The following is a 19,194-nucleotide window of genomic DNA, read 5'->3' on the forward strand; positions in this document are numbered from 1 at the left end:
CCTTGTTCAAAGCCCCACAACGCAACCAGTTAAATGTAAGGGTTTTAATTTTATTTTATTTTTAAGAAGAAATCATTAGACCTCCTGGGAAGCCACATGCCTAAATAATTTAATATGCAAAACTACATAAAGTTTTAAACGATTTCCTGATTTAAATGCTTTATTTTTCATTCTGAGATAGAGAATTGTTCGCCCTCTGATTTGATCGTCGGATCTGCTTCTGGTGTATGGAAGATTTCATTTATACTGAACGCACCGTTTTCAATACTGCTTGGAGGTCATTCCAGATACACTTAGCAAAGTGTATACAGAGCGAAACACAGGATGTGGAATGGAGGGCTTGAGGGAGCTGCTGGCCGGCCGCTTAGTACCCCTACATCTAGCCTTTCCCCCCTCTCCCTCCAGGGTTTTGGGAGAAGCCAAAAGAACACCCAAACCCAGAACTTAAATCACAAAACGTTCGGCATTGACCTGCTGATTTGCGCTGGCTTGGAAGATTAGGGCTGGGGTGGCAACTCTGTTTCCGCCGAGTGCTTAGAACTGGCAACACCTCTCCCAAAAACAAGCAGCAAGTCTACTTTCAAGCATCCCTTCCCCCCAGTAGAGGAGGAGGAGGAGGTCCAGCAAGGCCATGGACCAGTGCGCATCCTGGGCCCTCCCTGGCCCGTTCAGATCTTATCTTGGCCAAGTGGGAGGCGGGAACACTCCGAGATCTGCTCAGAGAAGCGTGAAGGGCCGGCCCCAAGGCCTCGCGGGCCGCCACGCTCGCACAATGGGCCCCCAGGGGACGCCGTTGCGGTTGGGGGAGCAGTTTGGGGAGATGGCGGGGGCTGGTGGCAACCGATCTGCCCTTTCCCAGCTCTCTCGCCAAGCCGCATCAGGCCCCTGAGAAGAAGAACAAGAGGAAGGAAGGGGGGGGCTGAATTCTGCGCGCAATGTCAGTTGTCTCTCCGTCCCCAATGCCATACCCTCCGCCAGGGGCAAGGCGGCCCACGGAGTTGCTCAGAGTCCAGATAAGTGGGAGCTCAAGAGTCCAGAAAAGGCGTCGGAAGGAAGCTGGCGTCGTGTGACACCAGGATTCCCCGGCGTGGCGTGATTTAGTGGGAGAAATCGGTTTACCTTATACTGTATTAGCGCTATTTTGTTTTATTACGCGCCAAGCCCCATTTCGCTTTAACTGAGGAGCCTAGGAGGCACTTCCTCCTATTTTACTCTTCCTCCCAGAGTCTCCCGCACTTCACCCTATGCCTAATTCTTGCTTCCAACTCCTCTTTCTTTCTTGCTCACCGCTTAGGCTCTGGGAGTTTGTTAGTTGCAGTCACTTCTGCCCCACCAGCACCTGCTCGGGGAAGCAGGCGCCTCTGGGGAGGAAAAAACTCAGCTTATGGCGCAGTGAGATCTCCCTCCTCTTGTTTCTCTTTTTACCCCGGCAAGAGCCAGATAGGGACTGACTTGTAAGCCGTGCCAGTAAGTTCGTTTTAGGGATTTCTTTCCTGGAGAAGCAGGCCTTTCCCTTTCCCTCCAGAGAACCATCCCTATTTTTCTAGCCATCCTGGACTTCCTGGACTGGGATTTTCCTCCCCTTTAACTTAGTGCTTCCCCTTCTTCCATTCCCCGCCGTCGGCATTTTATCCTTCTCGGGATAATCAGTTTCGCGCGTCCCAGAGGTCTGGCCGGATGGGTGCACGTGTGAGCTCAGGCGCTGGGACTTGGGCACAAGGGGCGCAGGGGGGAGGGGGAAGGACCCGATTGCTGATCATACAGCAACAGTTAGTTTCGAGCGAATCCCCCGGAAACTAAAAGACCTGAAGCTATGGCTTTCAATGGCACTGTAACAGCAATTAACTGGAAGCCGAGCATCTTTAACGCTGTGATCTAGGCAGCAGTTCACGTCGATTTAAGCGCTTCTCACTTGCATTCATTTTCTCCCCGGTTTCCAGAGGGTCCTTATGGCTCGTCCTCCTTTTCCTCATTTAGGTCTTAAAGATCTTTCACACACACACACACGGGCGCGTTGCTTCAGGAACCAGAACCACACACCAAGTATTCCATTTTCGCCCTACTCGCTTTTGTCCTGGACGGTTCTCCTCCGTTCCTCTTTAGTTACTCCTTTCTGCCTTGCACCTCCCCACCCGGGGTCCATGCTTTAGTGTAGTTTAGTCACACTGTGTAGATGAAGGTGGAGTTTTTGTTTTGTTTAGGGACCCCTCGTTTTCTCCAGAGGACCTACAAAAACGAGGCCTTTCTTCTCGGGAGTGGTGAGGAGGAGCGCCCGCCTGGGCTCCCCAGGGCTGGACGGCGCCCCCGAAGCTGATGGCGCGGAGCTCCTTCCCTTGGGTGTCACAGAAGCGGGTGGGGATGGAGGCCGTCCAAGTGGAGGGAAGCGGAGCGAATAGGAGAGGGGAGTCCTGCGCGGGGAGGGGAAGGGAGAGGCCAGAGTGTGTTTGGAGAGCGCGGGATTAAGCGAGGAAGAGAGCCCTGACCCCGGGATCAGCGGCTAGTCAAACCTATTTACAATCACCGGGCAGGAGAAGCGCTGATGGCTCCCGCTGCTGCCAGCGGCCTGCCCGGCAACAAGTGAAACCCGAGCGCCCTGCTGCGCTCGCCAGGGGACTGAGCCAGGAAGACCCAGGCCGGCTCTCTGGCGCGCTCGCTCCACCGGGAGGAGACGCCATGCCCTGGCGGGAAAGAGGCGCAGGCGTTTGGGCTGCTGCCCTGCCTGGATGTGGCACGGAGGCGGCTGGTGCTTGGTAGCCCCGCACTTGGAGTGGCAGCACCCATCTTATTCACGCAGAGCTAATTTCTGTGGCCCTTTCCAAGCTTCCTCTTTCGCCTGCTTTCTCCCAGGAACCCCGAGAGCCGAGGGAGGGAGAGACATGGCCGAGCAGGGAATTCAAGACACGTTTCCCCTCTTCCAAGCACGACAAGGCTGAGCGCGAGTTCACACGTGCTATGCCTCAAGGGTGGCTTGCAAGTGAGAAACAGGCTTCTCCTCTCATCAGACCCCACAGACCAGGTTGGGAAACCTGTAGCCCTCCAGATTGTTGGACTACCCCCCCCCGCCCGAATTGGTCGTGGGACCAACGACACCGGGGGGGGGCACTGTGTCCCCACCCCTGCCCCCCGACACAGCCTGCCATCTCTGATTCAGCTATGCTTGGGTCATTCTTCAGCGCGTATGAATAGTTATCCCTCGAAGGCCACACGGCCGTCAAGAGTGCACCTCTCGCCCTAGAATGTAAAACACATCGACACGAATGTATGTCCCGCGTATAAGGATATCACTCTCTAGAAAGAGACATCAGTGGAGACATAATAATAATAATAATAATAATAATAATAATAATAATAATAATAATAATAATAATAATAATAATAATAATAATAGGGCGAGGGCAGGAACATATCAGAGACTTTGGGAAGTTTCTATAATTGAGGGGTGGTCTTTGGCAAGTAATAACCTACCTTCCCCCCATATATAAATTTTATCTCTTTTATGTTCTGCTAGTCCTGGGCCCCCTATTTCAATAAGGCGGGAAATCTGGAGTGTGTGTGTCGGCGGGGGAGACATTTCCAGAAACGAAACAGTTTCCCTTAGGGGCTTAGCCAGGATTTTTTGGGGTGGGAGAAGGACTTTTGTTGGAGGGGGGTTAGAGCCGAGCTATCGGCGACGGGATTGGTTAGTTAGTTATTTTTATTTGTTTACTTGGCTTTGGGGGAGTGTACCTTCCCCCTTGCACCCCCCTGGCTAGGTCCCTGGTTCCCTTGCCATTTGCGTCGAATAACCAGGGTGGTTGTCTTGGGGGAGGCCAGCGGGGATCTCTTGTCTGGGCACATGAGAAGGCTCCAAAGAGAGTCCAAATCGCTGGATCAAACAAGGCCAAAAAAAGTCTAACAGAGGCTGCTGAAGCCTGGGTGGAATCTTCTGACAAACCCGCCAGTCCTGACCTCTGTCTGCCTCGTGTCTTTTGGGCAGGGATCCCCGGGGAAGGGACAGAGTTTGAGGAGACTTTTCTCACGCCAAAAGGGTGCGCAAAGAAGACCTCTCGGGCCTTCCTGCGCTTTTCTAGCCGCAAAGCGCGCCTCCGCTGTTCTTGCCACCTTGCAGGACGCGCAGTGCCGGCAAGAAAGTGTAAGAAAGTGCCACTGCCGGCAGTTGTTTCTCCGACACTTTTCCCCCTTCAGGTTTATGCAACCCCGAGCGTAGTTAAATTAACCCTTTTTACGCTCTTTCGCCCACCATTTGCCTTCAGGCAGTCCGGGTGGGGAAAGTGTTTTAAAATGGTGGGTGTCCCCTCTCTTCACACGCGTTCCTAAAACCAGTGATTACGAAGCTAGAACTAAGATGTCACAAATAAAATTTTTTCCTGAGGAAGCTTAGATAAAAGTGTAAGTTGGGTGGGTTTTGGGGTTTTTTTAAATGTATGTCCTCTAGCTTGGTAATAAAGGGTCAGATAGCACCTTAAAGGCTACTTTTATTATTACATAAGGTGAGCCAGAGACCATTTCAGATGGAATCCCTTCATAGTAATTCCACTTTCTGAGGCCTCCAACTGGCATCTTTTTCAATAATCTGTTGCTCTGGATGGCAGGCTGACTCTCTACACAAACCTTGTAGGTCTCTGCTTAAATGAACACCATCTGAGAGGGTAATGATGGTCCTGCAGGCAAAATTACATTCTCAAGTACCTGGAGGACCAGGCTGAGGAAGTGAGGAAATTCCCCCTTCCTATTGCAGCCATCTTCTCTTCCAAGGATGGCAAATCATGATTTATGGTGGGCCCTACAATATTTATTTATTTACTATCTATGAATAGGCTGCCAATAACACACTTCTCTAGGTGGCTGACCAGAAATAAAAGAACACAAATACAATATTAAAATGCAAGTACTGTACATAAAAAAAAAAAAAAAAATGCAGCATAAGAACAAACCAACCAAAACCTTTCCTTCCCAGCAGAGGATTAAAAATGAAACCTGTTAGCAGCAGAAATAAACAAGATAGCACCAACCAAATATTGAGAACCCAGATGTTAATATTACAGGTTATTTAAAAGGCCTGGGTGGCTAAAAGGCTGCAAAAATACAATATGGAGGAGAGTAAGTCTCTTTGCGGAGACTATTCCATGAGAGTGGTGTCACCACTGAGAAGGCCCTCACCCCACCCTGATATAGTACAGAAGTTTTAATATTCTATGCCACTTCCTGGACTTTAGAGTTAGAGTTAAGAGCCAGCATGATGAAGGAAAATGAGACCAAACAAAGAGTGGTGTTGAACTGAAAAGAGTGCAATGGAAGTGTAATCTACAGAGGAAGCAGAATGAGATGCTATGCCAGAGTAGAATCCAGTACTTCAGACAATGAGTGGGGCTGCCTCTCTTTAAACCTCCCCCTACATAAAACAAGTAACTGAAATTAGCAGATTAGGGAGAAAGCCCCGTCTCTGCTGTGTTAGTTTTCAACGTACAGGGGGTTGGTTTTGCGTTTCACATAGCAGAATATTCAAATATGTGACACCCATGCCTAGCCAATAACAACAAAAGTGTAGAAGGGAAGAAATAGTACCACTCTATTCTGCCTTGGTCAGATCACACCTGGAGTATTGTGTCTAGTTCTGGGCGCCACAATTTCAGAAGGATATTGACAAGCTGGAACATGCACCAAGGAGGGCAACAAAGAGAATGAAAGGGGTTGGGGGGGGGCTTATGAGGAATAGTTGAGGGAGATGGACATGTTTAGCCTTGAAGATATGATAGCCAGTGAGGAGAGAATAATGCTAGTGGCATTTCAAGAAGCTCTGTAAAAGTTTGAGAAATATTGTAAAAAAGAAAAGCAAATTTGAAAGGATATGCTAAAAGGCAATAGCAAATTTAGGAAATGTGTAATTAAAAAAGTTGAATTTGGATGATTGTCAGAGAGGCTGAAGGAAGTCCAAAAGGGAAAATATGTGAAAGTTTTAATGTGGCATTATATGTTTCTTTTGTTTTTTGATGGAAAATTAATAAAAATATTTTTTAAAAAAAGAAGATCTGATAGCCATCTTCAAATATCCTAAGGGTGATCACATGGAAGATGGAGCAACTAAACATTAGGAAGAACATTCTGACAGTAAGAGCTGTTCAACAGTGGAACAGACTCTCTCAGGAGGTGGTGGACTCTCCTTTCTTGGAGGTTTTTAAGCAGAGGTTGGCTGGCCATCTGTTATGGATGCTTTGATTGCGATTCCTGTGTGGCAGGGGGCTGTGTGGTAGCTGACCTTTGTGGTTCCTTCCAACACCACAACTCTAAGATTCTATAGTTTAAAGTGGCACAATCTATTCTACCACTTCAAGATTTTGCCACCTCATTCCCACTTCATTCTAAAGCAGTTGTAGACCAGGTTTTGGTTCCAAGTACCTGTACTTGGTACACATTTAAAAGATTTCTGGGCACAGCTGGGTAGATACGTTTTGGAGGTCAGTGGGAGAAAGAATGGCCTTCTAGGTGAAATGAGTTTACTTGTCCAAGTTGCTAGCATCAGCCACCATTGGTTAAGGGACATTTGCCTGAGGATACCAAAGACAAGGATGATTCATCAAAGGATGACGGATTTTTACAGTTGCCTCTTCGTCACCAGATGATTCCAACATGAAACGATCTTGCATGTGTGAATGAGCCACATGTGTGAATGAGCCATTGCAGTAGTAACTCCCTTCTCCCCTGCAGACAGAGCTTCTGTATAACTAAACATGATCTCCAGCCATGTTTCTTTTCAATGGAGGTGATTCACCCCTTTAGTTGAGAATCACTATCAATGAACATGCATGTGTGGGGAGTCACTCTGGTGTAAACAGTTTAATGAATGCAGGCCAATATGTGATACTGCAGTCACCACAGCAGTAAAAGGAAGCAAACATGCAGCTCTGAGCAAATTTATTGGCTTCAACAACACCGCTAACATTGATATTCTGCACCTCCATTTAACTGCTGACCAATGCAGTCACAAAATTAAAATGCTATGGAAGGCAGCTGAATGGACAAAGTATGGGTGGGAGGGGGCATGTTGCCCAAATTGCAGGAAAACATCTCCCAGAAAGCAGGGTAAAGCAGCCTGGAAGAGCTGTTAAGTCCCTCTCCTTTCCTTATCCAAATCCACACAGCCTCAGGATAAATCCCTTTCTGTGGGAAGGAGGGGGAAAGTGAGTCCAAGCAGGCCTTGAAACCATGGAGAGGGAGAGTCAGTTTTTCTATCCCCCCCAAAACACTGGGAAGGGGAGGAGGTTGTTTGGTGTCATGCCAAAGCCACAGGTGAGTAATTACTGTGCTGTACCAGGGATATCTCATTAGCTTAGGTAAATACAACTGGAATATAAGGGATTTGGAAAGAATGTCTGCCGTGAGAGATACCAAAGAGTAATTTGGAGACTGTTGCTTCGAAAAGCCAGTGCCAATTTTTTTTTAATTCTTATTTTTTTGTGGTAAATAATATTTCAGTCTGGAAGTTGGATCAAGAAACCTCTGCTAAAGGAAGGCTGCACAAAGGTATGTCATGGGGATCATTCCCTGGGTAGATTACTGCTGTCAATAGTTAATAGGCAAAATAGTTCCTTGTTCTAATCCAGCTGCTCCTAGCCACAGCACGGCTGTAAGGCAAAATCCCTGTCACTTTCTGCAATTCCCAGCATTTCTGACAAAACATTTAAGCTTGATGCTTTGAGACTGAAAAAGACGGGCATATGATTCAAGCTAACAACAGTGCAGTTTAACAGGGATGTTGTCAACAGAGCTTGGAATGTGTCCTCCTGCCCCAGATTGCACAATACACGGCAGAACCTAAGTTGCAGCCTCCAATCAGAAGCATCCAATGGGAAATGTTTTAATATATGCTGTCCTGGTGATTTTACCTAGCTGATAAACTGCTGGGAAGTCAGTCCTGCGAATTAATTTTGGGGTACTAAAAGGGGAGGCTGGGGTTTGCCACATATACATGCAGGAAGGTAAAGGTAAAGGGACCCCTGACTGTTAGGTCCAGTCACAAACGACTCTGGGGTTGCGGCACTCATCTCGCTTTACTGGCTGAGGGAAGCAGCGTACAGCTTCCGGGTCATGTGGCCAGCATGACTAAGCTGCTTCCAGTGAACCAGAGCAGCACACAGAAACACCGTTTACCTTCCCACTGGAGCAGTACCTATTTATCTACTTGCACTTTGACATGCTTTTGAACTGCTAGGTTGGCAGGAGCAGGGACCGAGCAACGGCAGCTCACCCTGTCATGGGGATTCGAACTGCCGACCTTCTGGTCAGCAAGCCCTAGACTCTGGAGTTTAGACCACAGCGCCACCCGCGTCCCTTGCATACATGCAGTGCATATCCTTAATTCTATGGTAGCACCAAGTGATGATTTGCATGTGTGCATCAGCTAACCCAAATGGAACCACTTCTTACCTCACTACAGTCGTACCTTGGAAGTCCGTTCGACTTCCGAAATGTTAGAAAACCAAAGTGCGGCTTCTGATTGGCTGCAGGAAACTCGGAAGCCGTGGAAGCCCTGTCGGACATTTGGCTTCCAAAAACAGTTCGCAAACCGGAACACTCACTTCTGAGTTTGCGATGTTCGAGAGCCAAAACGTTCAAGAACTAAGCTGTTCAAAAACCAAGGTACAACTTTATATCTTCTCAAACTTTATAATGTGTTTCAGTAGAAGCAGTTTGCACATTCAGTTGGGAGACATACTGCAAGGTGAACAAGCACCAATGAAACAGCCCTTTGTGACTGGCTGCTGGGTGTGAGTTTGAGAAGCTAAGTATCTGAGGTGATCTGAAAGTTGTTTGCATGCTGCTTGACCCTTGTAAATAAGTAGTGTGGAGAGTGGGGAGACTCCTGGTAAGTAGGTTATACAAAGGGATGGATCATTCGCTAGAGGCCCATACGCAATCACATACTTGGAAGGCATCATGCTCATACGCTGAGCATGATCCTCATAACTTTCCTCCCTCTTTAACCAAAGCTAATCCCTTTTGAATCCACTGACCAAACTGTTTGACTATGCCTAACAATCTGTAAAATTAGGAGCTTCTGATAAATTATGAGGAAATAAAGTTAGTTATTCAGCACCTGTTTGATCAGTAGCCTAGATGACCCTCATGGTCCCTTATAATTCTATGATTCTGGTTGCAACAAATCCTATTTGTTATGCAAAAGAAAGATGCAATTCCGACAATTCAAAGTGTTGGTTTTGACCTATAAAGCCTTAAATGGCTCAGGAATGCAATACCTCAAGGACCGCCTCTCTCAATATGAATCTATCCGGATCTTCAGATCATCCTTTGTGGCCCTTCGTGTGTCTCCTCCATGAGAGGTCTGGAGGGCAACAACAGTAGAAGGAGCCTCTACTGTTGTGGCTCCCTGCTTGTGGAATGCTCTCCCAAGGGGGGTTAGTCTTGTGCCTTTATTATACGCCTTTAGGCACCAGGCAAAAATGCTCCTCTTCAACCAGGGCTTGGCCTGATAGATATCCAATACCTTTTAAAATGTCTTGTTAGGGGGAGGGGGAGTTATTAGTTTGATTTTGTTCTTATTTTTATTATGTTTTTTTTAATCTTGTATTTTTATGTTGTGAACTGTCCTGAGATCTACAGATGAAGGGCAGTATATGAATTTAAATAAAAATAAATATATAAAATCACAAGATCAAATATTTAAAAAATTTAAATGTATTATTTATGGCTCAATATAAATATGATATATACTTGTGGGATGTATTATTACTAGAGCAGTCAAGAACAACATTTTCCTGCTGCCTAGAATGGACACACAGGGAAATGTGGCTCCAGACAGGGAGGACTTCCTGTCATACCTGCTCTGGAGCCTCCTCTTCCTGTGTGTGATCAGGTAGATGGGCATGACCCTAGCTGACCAGATAAAAGGACTGGCCATGCAACCATCTCTTACTCTTGGACTCTCGCTCTCCTGGCTCTTAGCAAGTGCATGGCTCAACCTTCACATAGGATGGAGCCCATAAGCAGAAAGTCTGAGATGTAGCTCAGACTTCTTTTCACTGTAACCACAAATAAAGCCTGCCTTCGGATTATTGCTGTGAACTGAACGTGAGCAAAACTTTATTATTACTTTTAAAGAAAACTGTGTTGTGTTATTATTATTTTAAGAGGGAAATAAAGGGGAAACTTACCAGGGACAATCCAGACTGGATTGCTTAATTAAAGGATTCTAATAAATCATCAGCTTGCTTCCAATAAGTTGCAAAGGGAATGTGCTCTGCTGTTTACTCACTGGCGCGAGTGAGGAGGGATAATAGCAAAACAATATATCCTCTCCTACCTTCCTTAACAATACTATGGTGCTAATTAGGCCTGGGTCATTGGGTGATAGCCCAAATAAGTTATACCCAGAATGGACCCACTGAAATCCGTAGACGTCTGTTTATTTCAGCCGGTCTACATTGAATATAACTAACAATGGATATTCTTCCTTGTATTAAGACATAACTAGATTGTCGATCTGGATGAAAATGTATGTAGCCATGTTATTTAGCAGATCACCCTGCAATTATCAGGTGATGAATACCTTGGTTGTTCGGTGCCTTTGGCTTCTCTTTAAGTCTTTCACCCTCATGCAAGTCAAAAAACGAGCACAATAGTTTTATCACATTATTCCAGAGCTCCAGGAGGAAAGAAGGGCAAACATAGGCATAGTCAGAGCCAATGGCAAGTAGTGCCAGCTCATTCTACTTTTGTCCCTATCTGCTCCCCTGATCAGCTGTGCAAGGAGCTGAAGTGAAGGGGGAGGAAGATGATTGGCGCTGCTACCTCCTGGGCTGCTTTTAAGTAAGAAGGCAGCAGGTAATGCCGGGCTGAGGTTGGTGCAGCCCCAACCACCCTAATCGAACAGCCTCTGCTGCCTGGATGCCTGAGGGCAGCAAAGCATTCTCATAGGCTTCAGAACCTCAGAGGTGGAAGCTTAACGCTTTGGGGGTTTTTAGGTCTGGCTTCAGGTTTCACGTTACATGGCATGATGAAAGGGAAGCTGATTACAGTAAGGAGACATTGTAGGGATGCGTATAGAAATGAGGAGAGGATATATTAGCTAGGTATCATCCTTCCTTACACATGTTTGTGAGTTTAAACGAGTCCCCGCCCCCTTTTGCAACAAAATTAGGAAGTTGTTGATTCAGCTGGTTACAGCCTTTATTTTGATAAAGCAATACAGGACGCCTTGAGGCAGACTGGATTTTCCTTTTATCCCCCTCAAAACAATAATAACCTTCTTAGAATAAAACAGAGTTTACTTATAGTTCACATACAGTAGCAAGCTGGAAGCAGGCTTACAGTAGTAGAAGATGCATGATGATGGCAAGCGACAAGATGGGAGCAAGAGAGAGATGGGAGCAAGAGAGAGCCTTTCTTATATAAATGACACCCATCTCTACCCAACTGCACCCAGGGGGAACTGGCTCCCACAGGGTTGAGAGGAAGTCCTCCCTGATGGATTCACATTCTGCTGAGTGCCCGTTCTAAAGTTGGACTTGAGTGCTCTTTCTGGATACCCCACAGATATGACTCTCAAAGGTCCTGTATTACCAAAGATGTCCAAGTTGAAGTGGCAGAGGGTCGCTTTGGGACTGGTGGGGCAGAAAGCCCCCCTTTAAGTGGTTGTAAGTAAAAAAAGCAGGCAGGGCTGTGTCATATTCACCCTAATAGACCACCCAACACTGCCCTGATAACCTGGAGATAATATTTCAGAGCGCAGGCCCTCATTACTGTTGGCTTTCACAGTTAATTTCTGGTCTTTGACTTTTGTGTAGAAAGAGACCATTGTGGTACTCAGCTAAATAAGCAACCAGTGGGTATTTATCTGCTCTGTTGTTTAGCTTAGCCCAAGGGTAGGCAAACTAAGGCCCGGGGCCCGGATCCAGCCCATTTGCCTTCTCAATCCTGCCAGCAGATGGTCCGGGAATCAGCGTGTTTTTACATGAGTAGAATGTGTCCTTTTATTTAAAATGCATCTCTGGGTTATTTGTAGGGCATAGGAATTCGTTCATTTTTCTTCTTCTTCAAAATATAGTCTGGCCCCCCACAAGATCTGAGGGACAGTGGACCAGCCCCCTGCTGAAAAAGTTTGCAGACCTCTGGCCTAGCATAAAGAGAGGCAAAAGCTGATGCTGCTACAAACATTATTTTGGATAGCAGGAGGTGTTCTATAATGGATTGGGGTTTTGGGGAGTGGGATATGCAACCAATAACCTCTTCTCCCCATTATTTTTATCATCTTCCACTGCCAGAGGATACTTTATTTCACCTCAGATTACAGGAGCCCAACTCTACCAAGAAATGTGTAGCCTCCTTGCCTGGAAATGGCACCATTGGAGAGACGACATGTAGATCATGACATTTGTGGCGCTCCAGAAGTCCTTAGACTACAGCTGCCATCAACACTGACTATTGACCATTTTGGCTGAGGCTGATGGGAGACAGTCCAGCAACATCCACAGGGCCATAAATTCCCCGTCCTTGCTCTAGAATAAACCATTCAAACACCTAGTTCTTCCAAGGGGTTCGTACTTGAAGTCTATGGCTTCATGCACACTGTGCATTTAAATCACATGACTTTCCCCAAAGAATCCTGGGGACTGTAGTTTTGTTAAGGGCACACAGAACTGTAGCTGTGGAGATAAACTCTGGGGATTCTGTGGGGAAAGCTTAAAGCGTGCTTTAAATATGAGGTGGTGTATGCAGCCTGAATCTACAGGCTCAGTCACATTCGTTTCATTGTTTGGGGTGCTATTATGGCTCATTTTAGAATCCAGAGCAAAAATATGCTGAGGACAATGGTGTAGCCAGGAACTCCAAGGCCAGAGACAAGGATGAGTAGTGAATGATTAGAAGGAGTCCCTTATGGGGGTTTGCTTAGATATTCTTCCTCCCCTTCCCTCAAAACAATGGCAGCCCATTAAAATGTGTCATTTAAAAGAAAACTGAAGTGAACAGATACTTTTTTAAAAGAAAAGAAGAATGAAAGAAATTAAGGCACGGGCCTGTGATCTTAAAACTGCTGCACACCATCATTGCCAAGAAAGGAAATGGTTTTAGCATTCTAGCTGTAGATATATGAGCCAAACCTTCCCAATAGTTGCGGAAGAAATATAATCACTCCGCACAGTGAGATTTACCCCAAAGGAGCCTTCCAAATCTCTTAAGTTTGGATACTCACAACTTTCCTTTTCTTTCTGACTTTTTTCTTTTTTTGTCCCAGCAGCACAAGTTACTTGCTTACTTTTCTCAGCAAAAATAGCAACTTTGTGAAGGCTTCAAGGATATAACAGTCTAATTAGCCATAAAACTGTTTTAGTACTGCCACTGATACTAAAGAGAAACTGAGATCTATTACTGAAATAATTTTTTTCCCCACCCACAAAACAAAATAGCTGATGCAATCTAATAAAATAGAAACACACCTCAAAAATGTCCAACAAAATACAATGACTTTCTTAAAACACCATTGAGAATTAAATCTAGAGTCAATATAATCAATGGGGGTTGTGCCATTGACTTCAGTGGGATGAAGGGTGCAGAACTCCCCCCCAGTCAATTCCTTTTAAATTACCCAAATGATGCCAGTTTTAACCACTATAAATTCCCTATTGGATTTTGGAGTCGAGCTGGTGGCATATGATTTTAATAGAAATATAAAATACAAGTTGAACCGTGAAAGGCTAGCTAGATTCTACAGAGATAAAGGCTTTTTTGGGGGGTGTGGAGAAATATATCAAGTGACATCACATAAGAATGTAATGGGTGTGTGTGTGTGTGTGTGTGTGTGTGTGTGTGTGTGTCTAAACAAATAACTTCACACAAACCCATGAACCCGTTGCCAGCCAACACTATTCTCATGTTGCTGAAGCATTTTGGAAAATGTACAACACAATTATCGCAAAGTACTAAGATCACTACTGCTAACCTCTCAACCATACAGCACAAATATTGCCAAATTGAATCCCTGTATTATTTATTTCAGCCAGCTGACTTGCAGGGAGAGTTAGGGGAGGGGGAGAAAATTAGAGTTAACTTCCTAATTTAAATGTGGTGTGTGTGTTTGTTTGTGTGTGTCCCCCTTTCTTTCCAGGAATTTGGGAGAAAAATAGCTATTTTTATATAAAAAATGAAAAAGGAAAAGACATCTTTGGAAATAAGTCGCAACATAAAATTGTTTTTATACACAACCCAGATGCCCTTCCTCCTCCCCCTGTGTTGCTGCTGCTGCCACCAATGTCATCGAACAGCCGACATTTGGTGGTGTTTCACTCTCAGCTATCTGCTTTATCCTTCGGACTCAGCCCCCTTTCCCCCCTCCCTCCTTTCCCATTAGATGATGATTACCTCACTGTCCTATATGCACAATTTAAAGGGAATTACCTATTACTTCAATTATTTGTTTCTTATCAACTGATGTTACACTACAAGGATTTGCATTGAAAAGACACAAAGAAGGAGCAAGTCATGGCACATTGCCAAATAAAAGAGTAATGTTCTGGTGAATTTAGCCTAAATAATTTACTGCTATATAAAAGTGGAAAAGTGGAAGGTGAACCCTTTGACCAATAAATCTCTTCTGCATGTGAAGCCCTTATCTTGTCCCCTCCAATATATTCCACACTAGGAAGCCATCATCACTGGCTCTGGTTTGTTATTTGTAAACCTTGATCTTCTGCACTCGGTGTCCTAAATATGGATAATTAGCATCAGTTTATCACGCCTCTGCATATTTTCTCTTCTCTCCAAACATGCATGCTTCCATTGGCTGCCATTCTGTCACAGAAGATTATGGAGACAGATTGCAGAGAATGAATGTGCTAAACGAGATTAGGAAGGAATAGAAATAGCAACTTGGCCAATAAATTCCTCGTGAGAGCCTTATCATACAATTACACGTTGACTTGTTTCACACTCTCCCAGCCTCTTAATCCAACGCCCCCACCAAGAATAAAATTTCACTAATTTCTGAATTACTGCATATCCTCATGACTTGTCACTGAGAATGGTTGGAAGAAGCAACACGGTCGAAAATAGAACATCCAACTTCCAAAAAGAGGTGGCGGGGGGAGGGGCAGGGTGGAAACTTTATTTGCCAGAAAGACGCCGGGGATGGAATAGTTTCTGTGAACCATGTAGAGAACGGAAGGTTTTGTGCACCTATCGTTTCAAGTGGCAATAATTCGCAGTTTGGACTTGCTTGTTTATTTGTGTCTTTAACATAAAAGCTCATCTTTTTAATTTTATTTTTACTTCCAAACTTCAATACGCTCTTTACATTCGCCGCCGTTGGATTCCGATGTCCAAGTCCTGAGCATGTCTGCTCAGAAGTAAACCCCAATGAGTTCAACGAGGCTTACTCCCAAGGAAGTGGGAAAATCTTTTTTTTTTCTTCGCCTGGGGATAAGGCACGTTGAACGGAGTGGTCCTCACTCCCAAGTAAACAGCATTGTTGTGTAAATGCGAGGGGGGAGCTGAAAACTCATTAACATGTCATCAAAATTAAGCATTCGTAAGCCCCATTGATTTTAGTGGGAGCGATTTGAGCACGTGTTTAATTAACGCTTTTACTGAAATCATTAGGGCTCGTGCAGTCTACTCAGGTTTACTCAGAAACAAGTTCTATCTAGTTCACCGGGTCTTACTTCCGAGGAAGTGTGTGTAGGATTCCAGCCACAGGGGATAACACCATGGGAGGGGGAGGAGTCCTCTAGTTAGTAGTCGATGGTCCTCAACGGCGTGGAAGGAGATCCAATCGCAGGGCTGTCTTCCAAGTAACTTTCCTGAAGTGCAGGGTGCCAATTTGGGGGCTGTGGATCGGGACGACCCGGGAACTTGGCCACCAGAGCTCCAGCAATTGCTGGCGTTCACCTTCGTTGCATAACAAAGGAAAGTTTTCGCAGGTCTTACCGCGGTTGCTGCTGCGTGGTTTTGACTGGGCTCGTTGAAATGAATGCAGTTTGAGAACAAATGCCCACCAAACAACTCCGTTTAGCAGAGCAGCTAGTTAGCGTTTGATTTTAAATTGCTGGAGGTTTTTTGTTGTTTTTTTTGGGGGGGGGGAGAGGTAAATTCTGAAGGTCGTGTGCCAGAAAAGTTGATTTTCTATAGAATAATAGCAAATCAAGAAAGGTTTCCGAGAACGTGGTGGTTACAGGTTCAATTCCTGTAAGGACCATCTGCATATTCCTGCGTTAGATGATCCTCCCAACACTATGGATTCTGTGATTCTAAGAGATAGGGAAAACGGGCTCCCAACTGTAAGGCCAAGGCTGCTAACCCCATGTGCCCTTAATTTAGGGAGCAACTCCATGGAAATCAGTGGAACTGAATTCCAATGAATTGTGTGTAGACAAACTCCAAAGAGTTTAGCAACCGCCGAAACTCCTTGCATTGAGCTTTGAAACTCTTAGGCACACTGCTGCTCCTGAACGAGAAAGAAGAAGCAATTCAAAGCAAGGTAAAAAAAAAAAAGCAGGTGAGGAAGACTCAAGTAATCTCAAGAATTTGGTACTCAAAAAGGAAGAAGGAAAAATAAGATAAAAGCGTGCGGTTGAGGGAGCCCTGCACTTTTGCTTACAGCACTGGCAAAGTTAAGCCCTTGAATTCCAGAATCCCAGACTTGCAGGGAACAAAAATATATATGGAGCTCAAGCTCTGTGCAGGTGTTGTGTGGAAGAGGCATTGGGCGAGATCCAAAGAAACGCACTCCTCCTATGGAGCTCGCGCATGCCCTCCAGGCCACCAAATGGAAGAGTTTCCCAGAACTGTCTGCTAGGTGGCACCGAGAGCAGCTGTTCGAAGAAAATACCTTCCCCCAAGGCCCCAGACACGCCTAAAGCAGCTCTTTGGGATCCCGACCTTTGATACCAATGGCAGCCTGCTGCCAATAAAGGCTGTAGTCATGTGCACATTGACTTGGGAGTCGGTCCTATTGAACTAAGTGAGATTTACTAACTGTGCATATGCAGAAGTAATTCCTATTAAATTCAACGAGGCTTACTCCCAGGTAAGTGGGGTTAAGACTGCAGCCATACTTCTGAGTGAGTGAATGCATGCATAGGATTGGTCTGAAAGCAGGTTTCACCTGCAGCACTGTCCTCACTTATCTGAGGGGAAGCCCCATAAGTCTCACTTCTAAGTAGAATTGAATGCATCGAAGCCCACTGTTAGCTAAACGCGCGTTGTCTTACGTGGATTGTGAATCTAGCACTCAAAAGATTTTGAATATCGGGTCCTCCCCCCCACCGCCTGAATCGCTTATAGTAAGCTGACTTTTCAAATGGTTTCCCTCGTTTACAGTGGATGGCTATCTGAGGACCTCATTGTGACTTAAAACGTAGAGGCAAATATTCTGGTAGTATCTGGAGGTTCATAGGAAAACATCCAGATATCGCTAGGCAAATGTAGAATTAAACGGGTTAGGAAGCCAGGCGTCCATCCCTAGCAATCTGTGGAATGGGTTAGCAGCTGATTTGCGCCAGGAGTAAAAGAATTCTGAACAGGACCCCTTCACATTCCCCTTCCAAAAATGTTGACGTCCCAAAGGATGGGTGCTTTCTGTCTGATCCTCTGCAGGAATTCCAAGGAGGTCCGACAATCCTTCACCAACCAACTTAAAAACCTGTTCATTAAGGAAGGAACACCATCATGCAGAGTTCCAAAAACACACACCCCTAAAACCATCCTTAGCAAGAGCGTCTTGGACGATGGACACTTTTTTCTCATTATAGCCACAAGCAACAGGGCTCTAAACAAAACAGTCACTTGGACTGCCAGCCCCACTTTCCCACTGAGTTTAATGGCGTGCGAATCGCCTTATCTTCTCACAAAACGCTGTCCTATCTGAAATACAATCTGCAATCCTTTTTATCCAACTTTTGACTATATTGGGATGCCTCTTTATGGGGTTTTTTTGTTGATATTTTTGAAACCCCTCCCCCCTTTATTTCCCCGAACAGCCGTTCCCAAATGCATTGCTCTTGGAGCAGCCCTATAGATTCTAATGGGACTACTCTCAAGTAAAGAGATAAGGGAACAACTACAGAAGAGAGATATGGAAAGCCTATAATTCCCCCCCAAGTTTCTTCATAACCCCGGGCCCTCTTTCTGGCTACCTTCCCGCCTTGAAGGACAACAAAACCTGCCCCAGCTAAAAAACAACAACACCCAGCGTCTTTTAGAGGCGACCAAAAAACGCAGAGCCTCGGCCGCTAGCTAGCTAATCTATCCATCCACCCACCCAGCCTCCAGAGTTTTGCCATTAATCTGGGAACAAACTGCTAACCTCGGTGGCTGGTATTTTCGCTTTTCTTTTCTCACTTTTCTTAGTGTGGGGAAAGCAGCAAAGCCTGTGTGGACTGATTGTGAGGGGCTCTGCTGGAATTTGGCAGCGCCAAGGCTTGGAGAGCAGCCCCATGCTGACTCCCATTCAGCGGGCCAGTTCTCCGCGAGCTTTGCAAGTTTCACTCAGCCGTGCACTCAATGGCTTCACAAAGCTGATTACAAGCTTCAGCGCATTCCTGAAGGAGCCAGAAGCGACGCAGGTGCAAACGAGCCGAGGGAGCCCCTGATCCCGGGCGCGGAATGGGGCAAGCTGGGAAAGGCTGGGACCACACAAATCCAAGGCTCACCAGGCAGCTTCCAGCCTGCCTTGGGAACTGGGGGGGTCGTCAGCCGCTCCTTTCAACCGGGACCCGGGAAGCGCAGGAGCCGCACGTAGCAGCACTGGGACAGCTCCCAGTCAGACGAGCCGGGGAGAGCCGGCGGGGCGCGCTGTGTATGTGTGCGTGCAGGCCAGGGGGCAGCCCTACGGCACCTGAGCATCCCCGCTACACACACACACACACACACACACACACACACACACACACCTTTACCCACCTCAGCCCAGCAGCATCGCCTGCTCTGAGGCTGTCTGGCAATCTGGCGTCCCGACCCTAACTAAACTCACAGAAAGACACGTTGCAGCCCGAATAGAGGCAGCCAACCTACAGAGAGCTTTTCATAGAAGTCGTCGAGTCGGAAGGGACCCCGGGGGTCATCTAGTCCAACCCCCTGCCACGCAGGAATATTTCGCCCAGCGCGGGGCTCGAACCTACTACCCTGAGATTAAGACACTGAGCTGAAAGTGGAAGGCAAGGCTCCAGCTCAAGCAACGCGCCGCCG

At 46.2% G+C, this 19,194-nt stretch overlaps 2 long non-coding RNA genes across 9 annotated transcripts in view; one reads left to right on the top strand and one right to left on the bottom strand.

Moving 5' to 3' along the window:
* The window catches only part of LOC310706058, a 346,770-nt gene that overhangs the window by 189,894 nt on the left and 137,682 nt on the right, over positions 1-19,194 (bottom strand). The gene's annotated exons all lie outside the window — the stretch shown is intronic.
* Positions 1-19,194, top strand: part of LOC310706065 — a 49,783-nt gene that overhangs the window by 20,289 nt on the left and 10,300 nt on the right. The window contains exon 2 of one of the 3 annotated variants that reach the window (XR_014525624.1): positions 7,474-7,521. The exons of the other annotated variants lie outside the window; for them this stretch is intronic. This is a non-coding gene — a long non-coding RNA (uncharacterized lncRNA). The remainder of the gene's footprint in view (positions 1-7,473; positions 7,522-19,194) is intronic. 3 annotated transcript variants of the gene reach the window in all.

This window comes from Podarcis liolepis, assembly GCF_965112155.1.
Source record: "Podarcis liolepis genome assembly, chromosome: 4".
Lineage (NCBI taxonomy): Eukaryota > Metazoa > Chordata > Lepidosauria > Squamata > Lacertidae > Podarcis > Podarcis liolepis.